Below are 7,477 nucleotides of genomic sequence, written 5' to 3'. Positions count from 1 at the left end.
GTGCTTTGTAAACTGTCTTCCTGACATCATTAATTGTGAATTATTTATTGTGATGATCAATGGTATTAAAATAAAAAATAAATAAATGAAAGACTTAGTCCTCTCTGAGCATTGCACAGGCCCCCACTGAAAGGAAAGACACACACACACACACACACACACACACACACACACAGAGAGAGAGAGAGAGAGAGAGAGAGAGAGAGACAGAGACAGAGAGAGAGAGAGAGAGAGAGAGAGAGAGGAGGAAGGGAGTGGAAGAAGGGAGAGGGAAGGAAAGAGAGGGAGAGGGAGGAATAGGAAGTGAGAGGGAGTAAAGAAGAAAGAGAGAAAGAGAATGACTCAGGTTTACTGCTTACTTTTGAAAGAAGGGCCCTAGTGATTCTGGTTAGATTCAGAAAGTTCCTGAAATTGTTGGTGTAGTTTGTCTCCCTGTTTAAAGACCTTCCCTGCAGAATGGAGTGTTTAAATCTCAGGAAACTGTTACACTGCAACATGTTCTAACATCGGCTACAGTGATGGCTTTTCGGTTCTTTGAGTATACTCACAGCCATGAGTGTGTACATTGCATGATAAGTGGATTTCATTTTGGTAGAGATATGGTTTGGATATAGTCAGTGACAGTACATCCTCACATGCTCCAAAATCTATGTAGACTGCTGAAAAAAAGATTTTTTACTTTTTAGCCACAACAAGAATTATAAACTTGCCTGGGTTTATTCAAATAACTTGGCAGAGGACCTGTGGGAATTAACTTTGAGACTGATGTACAGCCAGTATGTTCAGTGACCAGCAGTGACAATGTCAGGATGGCATGTGATTTGTCACATTTCTTACTGTCTGCAGTAAACACCAAACGCCTCAGGGTCATGCACTGGGCATGTACAATGTTCCCAAGTCTGGAGTATGATAAACTCATTCCTGAGTATTTTGCCCAAAACCTTGTGCCTATGAGCATAAAACTAGTAGGGGGGGAGGGAGGGAGGGAGGGAGGGAAGGAGGGAGGGAGGGAAGGAGGGAGGGAGGGAGGAAGGGAGGAAGGGAGGAGGAAAGATGGAAGAAATTAACTAGAAATGTCCCATCACCTCCATGGACTTCTGTTTGTTTAGAACTGTACTACTCGGAGCTTTACTAATGAACAGAACCAGTAGAGTGAATATATGTACTATAAACGGGGGCTGGTCAGATTGGCCCTGACGATGTGGGCAGTCAAACAATATCATCCACACGCTGGAGAGGTCAGGATTGAAGCCGCTCAATCCAAGAAGCTGGATGTCTCAGCCGTCTCAGTTCAGTGTTAAAGGCTCACAGCATCCCTGGTTGTTTAGCTATAGTGACATGTTTGAAGGCCAAAGAAGCTGGTGTCTGAAGTCAATGGTAAATAGCGAAGCCATACACTTTCCAAGAAAGCTTGCAATCATCTGCCTACTGTCACCCTCCGTCCACACAGGCCCATTGGTTGGCGCCATGTACATTTAGCCAGCCCTTTTCTCCAGTTGCTGTCCACATGTGCTTCCTTCCTGAAAACAGCCCTACGGACACCCACGGGTGAGTTTCACTCCTAGTCTTCCCTTAATCCAGTCAACTCGATCAAGACCAACTGTGAGAAAGGCTTCAGTTTTTGTAAAACTGCTTCCAAGAGCAGTTTTAAAATTCCCTTCAGGATGATGCTATTGTTCTAAGGCTATATGGATAGTTTCTTTCCATCTCTGTGAAGCCTGGGTCATATGCATATGTGCACATAGATTAGGCTATATACTAGATTAGACTATAATATAGAATGCTATGTGTAACGATGTAATTACAGTTCTATGTCATAAAATGTTACTTCAACCCCTCAGTGCTTCACTTCTTCCAAATGGAGACCTGTCATCTGCCTCTCTACTTGTACATAGTTGAGATAAAGTTCAGTGAAGAAGCTTGACACTCAGTTCTTGTCTTTTTTAAAAAGTCTTTAATGAAGAAAGAAATTGCTCTGCAGAGATGCTATCCTATGATATATGTAGCCAGATGCATTTAGGAGGAAAACTTTACCTAGTAGTAAAGAAATGTCAATGGCTCTCCTTAGCACAGCATTCATTCAGTCACCTAAAAGCATTTATTCAACCTATGCAAGCCATGACATGAGGCCTTAGGGATATGGGGTAAAAAGGGTCATCCCATCTCTCCATCCACGACCAGTGCAATCGCAACATGAAGGAAAAATTTGCAGCAGAAACTGACACGTTTATTTAACAAAATTTTGACTGACATGGGAACATTCTAAAATGAGAAAGTGATGTAGGGAAACAAATTTTATCCTTAGATCTCATGAAGAAGGGATAACTGTAAAAATGTAACTGGACCAAAGGAAACTGTCCTGGTCCCCTTCTTCTGCTGTGATAAAACACAGTGACCCAAAGCAGCTCAGTAGAGGGACAGCTCACAGTCCATCTTGGAGGGTGTCAGAGCTGAATCTCAGTCAGGAATCTAGAGGCAATGGCCACACAGTGATGCTGCTTTCTGGATTGCTCCCAGTCTCATGTGAAACTAGCTTTCTTATCCAACCCAGATGCACCATTCTAAGGATGGTGCCATCTACAGTGGACTAGTCCCTCCCATATCAGCTATCAATCAACATAATCCCTTACCCATGACAACAAGCATCTGACCCAGGTAAACCCTCGACTGAGACTCTCTCCTCAGGTGACCAAGTTGTAAAGTTGATAATTGAAGCTAACCATGACAAGGGTAGTCTAAGGGTAATATTACCCTGGAAGGATGTCTTAGTTAGGATTTTATTGCTGTGAACAGACACCATGACCACTACAACTCTTATAAAGGACAACATTTCATTGGGGCTGGCTTACAGGTTTGGAGGCTTAGTCTACTGTCATCATGGCAGGAATCATAGAAACCTGTAGGGCTATTGCTGCTGGAGAAAGAGTGAAGAGTTCTACATCTTGATGCTAAAGTAACAGAGAAGACAGTTTCTCACTGGGCAGGGCTTGAAGCATAGAAGATCCCAAAGTCTGCCCCTATTGTGACACACTTCCTTCAACAAGGCCACCCCTACTCCAATTAGGTTCACCTCCAAATACTGCCTTTCTCCATGGGCCAAAAATTCAAACAAATTAATCTCTGGGGCCATATTTATTGAAACCACCACCAGAGAAGAATTAGGCTCAACAAGGTTAGGGTCTTCTCAACCCTTCTGTACAGAATCCCCTGCAAGGTATAGAGTGGGATGCAAGCCATATGAAGGCTTTCAGAAGGGAAAAAAGGTCAGAGAGACATTTGCATCATCTGGTTGTTTCAGAAAACAATGCTAAGGGAGAAAGAAATGAGGGCAGAAGAAGCTGAGGGCAGACATCTTGTTTCTAGGGTCCTTATTTCCTTCATTCCAGAATATTCAGCATGCCAGAAGATCAAACGTGGGGTAACATGTTCTGAGCCCCATCAGAAACATGGTGATATCTGAGGTTTTTGCCTTACTGTCAGTCTGTGTACCAAGCTGGTGCCTTAACTGCATGTTACTGCCTGTGGAATTTGCTTCTCTTTCAGAAAGAAGAAAAAGAATGATCATCCCAAGTTTTTGTATTCAGAAGATTGCTCATTTTCCTTTCTCTGAGTATTTGTGCAAAAAAGACTAGCGTGAACATGCAGCACACTGTATGTGTGACATACATGTGTCACACATGTATGAGGACATGCTTGGATATAATGCCAATGTTTTTTATGCTTTTTCTTCTAAATTACTCATAAAATTGAAGTATATTTACAAAGGAATTTTTTAATACACAGTAATCAATTCCAGAAATGTTGTTAGAGATCATTACTGCAAATAAAAGTTGTGAAATTTTGATGTTCCTAACAAAAGACTATATAAAATATTTCGAGAACTCAAGTTTCAGAGTAATATGCAAAGCACAGAAGAAAAACTAGGAGAATAAGTTTAATAGAGAAGGGGCAGGCAAACTGGGATCTTATCAACAAGTTAATAAGAGTAATTATTGTCATGTGGTATTTATTTTATTTTTATTTATTAATAATAATTATTAGTATTTATTTACACTCCATTAATTTTGACACTCCATTTATTATTTATTTATTATATATAATACTATATCCTATTCTAACTTACTTTCTAGAAACATTCTTTCTTCATTGTTTTCCTTTTATATAAAGCAACATTTTAAAATCTTCACTCTCTTTTATAGTTTCTCAATACTTTGAGGCTTGAGTTTATCAAATTGTATTTCAATAGAGCCTAGTAATAATTTTTCCCAGGTCACATTTTGCTTTTGACATGATGTGGCATTAAATTTCTTTTAGTATAAATATTTTTATAGTTTGCTTTGATTGGTTTCTAGAACTGGTCTTTCCTGAACAGTAGATAAATTCGTAAGTAATATCTTTAGAAATTGCTAGTCTCATTTATTAGTTTTGGGATTTTTACTAGTTATAAATGAAATTGCATGGTGAGTCCTGACCTTTTTCTAAAAAACTTTTGATTTCTATTATCAATTCTATCAATTCTGTATTCAGTTGTTTGGAAGAGGGTTGGAGCTGTACCTCAGAGTACAGAGTGCCCTTGACTGCCAGAAGAGTGTGACAGATTCCCTGCAGCTTGAGTTAAGAGGCTGTGAATGGTCGGGTGGTCAAGTGTGGGTTCTGAGAACAGAACTCAGGACCTCTGGAAGATCAGTGTACTCTATTCACTTCTTGACCCCTGAGCCATCTCTCCAACCCCAATTCATGATTTCTTGAGCATGATTTCTTGAGACTTAGTTAATTGGGAGAACTTTTCAAGCTAATAAAATGATAAGTGAGAACTGGAATATAAGCCTCGGTCATCACCTGGATCATCCCCATTGTAAGTTACACAGAGCTACTTGGATGTCATTTGCAGCTTCCTAAGACCAGCTTCTTCCTCTGGGAGCTTGTCTTGCTCCGCCACTCTCTCAAATTGTAGACATTTCTCTCAATCCGTTTCAACCTTGAATTATTTTAGAGTTATAGATACTCAAGCTCAGGTTTTACACAACTATTGGACTTCATTTTGAGTTTTGCTGTAAGTATCTCCATGTGGAATGAAATGATGGCTAATGCTGTGTGCAACGGCAAAGACGTATCTGCTGTTCCAACTTCATTAAGTGCTTTGTTTTTCGAAATCACGGTGTGTGCAGCCAAGCATAGTGGTTCACGTCTGTTATTCAAGCACTTAATATTATGTTAAGGCAGAAGGACCTTGAGTTCTTTTGAAGCCTTCATTACTGAATGAGACCTTGTCTTGAAACAAAATAATGAAAGGCACTGATTGTAGGTCAAAGGTTTTGTGACTAAGTTGGTGTTTCTCTTTAGGTAGCCTGCAGCGTACCTTCCCACACCAAAGACAGTAGACCTTAGGGGTGAAGGGTGAAAGCTCCCTGTAGGCATCAGCTGGACTTCTCCATGTTCAATGAGTTGGGTGGGCATTGTCATAAGCAATGCTGCCCCCCTCCCCCAATGTTCAGATTGTAGAGAGCTACAAACTGTCTTGGCAACATCCCGGGTTGTTTGCAGATTTCCATGAGATCTTTGGCCAACAACTGAACTGAATGCAACTAATCCAGCCACTGGAAGCTTCACCTGGTTATAACTTGTGGCACCTGATCCTCTTGTTCAAAACTCTACTTACCCCCAGTTCAGAACCGTCAGGAGAAGCCAATCAATGTCTGCTTTGACTTAAGGCCCACATCATGGAACCCATACTCAATACTGCTTGAGTAACCAAGGGCCATAGATTAGATAGTGCAGAGATCTAGTGTAAAACCAAACATTTCTGGGGAGGGAAAAGCTACTGTAGACAGATTATCTTATATCTATATAGATGTGGCATCTGTCAATAATAAATCTGATGGACTACTGCTTAGGCAGGAAATAGAAAGTGAGACATCTCGGAGAAGAAAGGATTCTAGGAGTGTGAAAAATGGGAAATTCGCCTGGAAGATGTGTTAAAACAGACATGTGGCACTTGAGAACAGGTAACCAGACTCATGGCAGAGTATCGATTAGAATAAATGGGTTATTTGAAGGTATGATCTAGTTAGAGAAGAGCCTAGCTATATATGCGAGGTATCTGTAAACATATTTTGAGTCTGAGTCTTATTTCTGGGAGCATGGGGCTGGAAGGAAGAACCAGACCTAATGTTTACATTGTATCAATGAAATGGATCCTAATGATGCTCTGCTGTGCTCATGGATCAGTGTCTTACCTTGTCACCGTCAGAGAGGCTTTCTCCAGCCTCAGTCGAGAACAGATGCAAAGACCTTCAGCCAAACATTACTTAAAAAAGAGGTTCTACACAGGTAGGTATTAGTGAACCAGACTGGACTGCATTTTTCTTTACTGGCCTTCTTCCTTTCTTCTGTCCTTTCTTTCCTCTCTTCTGCCTCTCCCTCTCTCCTTTTCTCCCTCCCTTTCTTCCTCCCTCCCTCCTGTCCTTTCTCTCTCCTTTCCTCCCTTACTCCTTTCCCACTCCTCCTCTTCATTGTCTTCCTTTCTTGTTCCACCCTCCCTTTCTCTTGTTTTCTTTGAATAAAATCTGTAGGTGACTTTTTTACTCACTTAAAAACCAGAATGTAACTCTTTTCCCCTGATCTGGAATGATTCAGGAGCTTAGGATTCACGGGTTGTGAGGGGCAAGTGTGTGTTGGAGGTGAAGCTGGCCTGAGGCCTGGTGCTGCCTTGTCTAACAGTTCAATGGACACGCTACCCCTTCTTCTGTTCTATGCTGATTGCTTTCTTGGACATTTTCATTGCTGGATTCTAATTGCAGAGAGAAGACTTTTCCACAAAATTTTTCCAATTTGTCTACAGTTCCTAATTATCTTCCAGGAGGTTTGGGGTTTAATTTTAAAGTCATACTTGAAATGTTAAACACAAAGAACATTCTTATTCTCGATATTTTAGTACCAGTCATGGACTATGATAACATCATATCACTATTAATTTCTAAATTCTATTCTCTTTATCTACACAGATATATATATATAAATTAATTTATAACCTTTCACTCATTGACTGGTTATGAGTGGACCTGTGTGTTTTACTTCTGTGTTTTGTATTGTAGAAACCTGAAAGATATCTAGAATATCTTCTGTCTTCTTCAATGAATTAGACTCTGGCATGTGACAGAAACAGGAGCGTTGCATAGCCAAGGGCAACTCAGTCTGTCTCTCCTCCAATTCCAAGGTGCACGGAAACCATCACACCTTAAGTATTTCCCCCAGCGCGAGCAATCTTTCTCCCTCCTAACATTTCCTCCTCGACTAGTCCCTATTTCTCCTTTCTGAGAATAACCTTGCTCATTCCACTTCATCTGTCTGTTGTACAGAAAGTAGCAACACAGAAAATGAAAGACAGAGACACACAGAGAGAACAGGAAAGACAAAGAGACAGACAGAAAGACAGAGATAGAGATAGAGAAAGAGAAACATAAACAGAGAGACATAG

This window comes from Micromys minutus, assembly GCF_963924665.1.
Source record: "Micromys minutus genome assembly, chromosome: 5".
Classification (NCBI taxonomy): domain Eukaryota; kingdom Metazoa; phylum Chordata; class Mammalia; order Rodentia; family Muridae; genus Micromys; species Micromys minutus.
Note: the sequence above shows the minus strand (reverse complement) of the source record.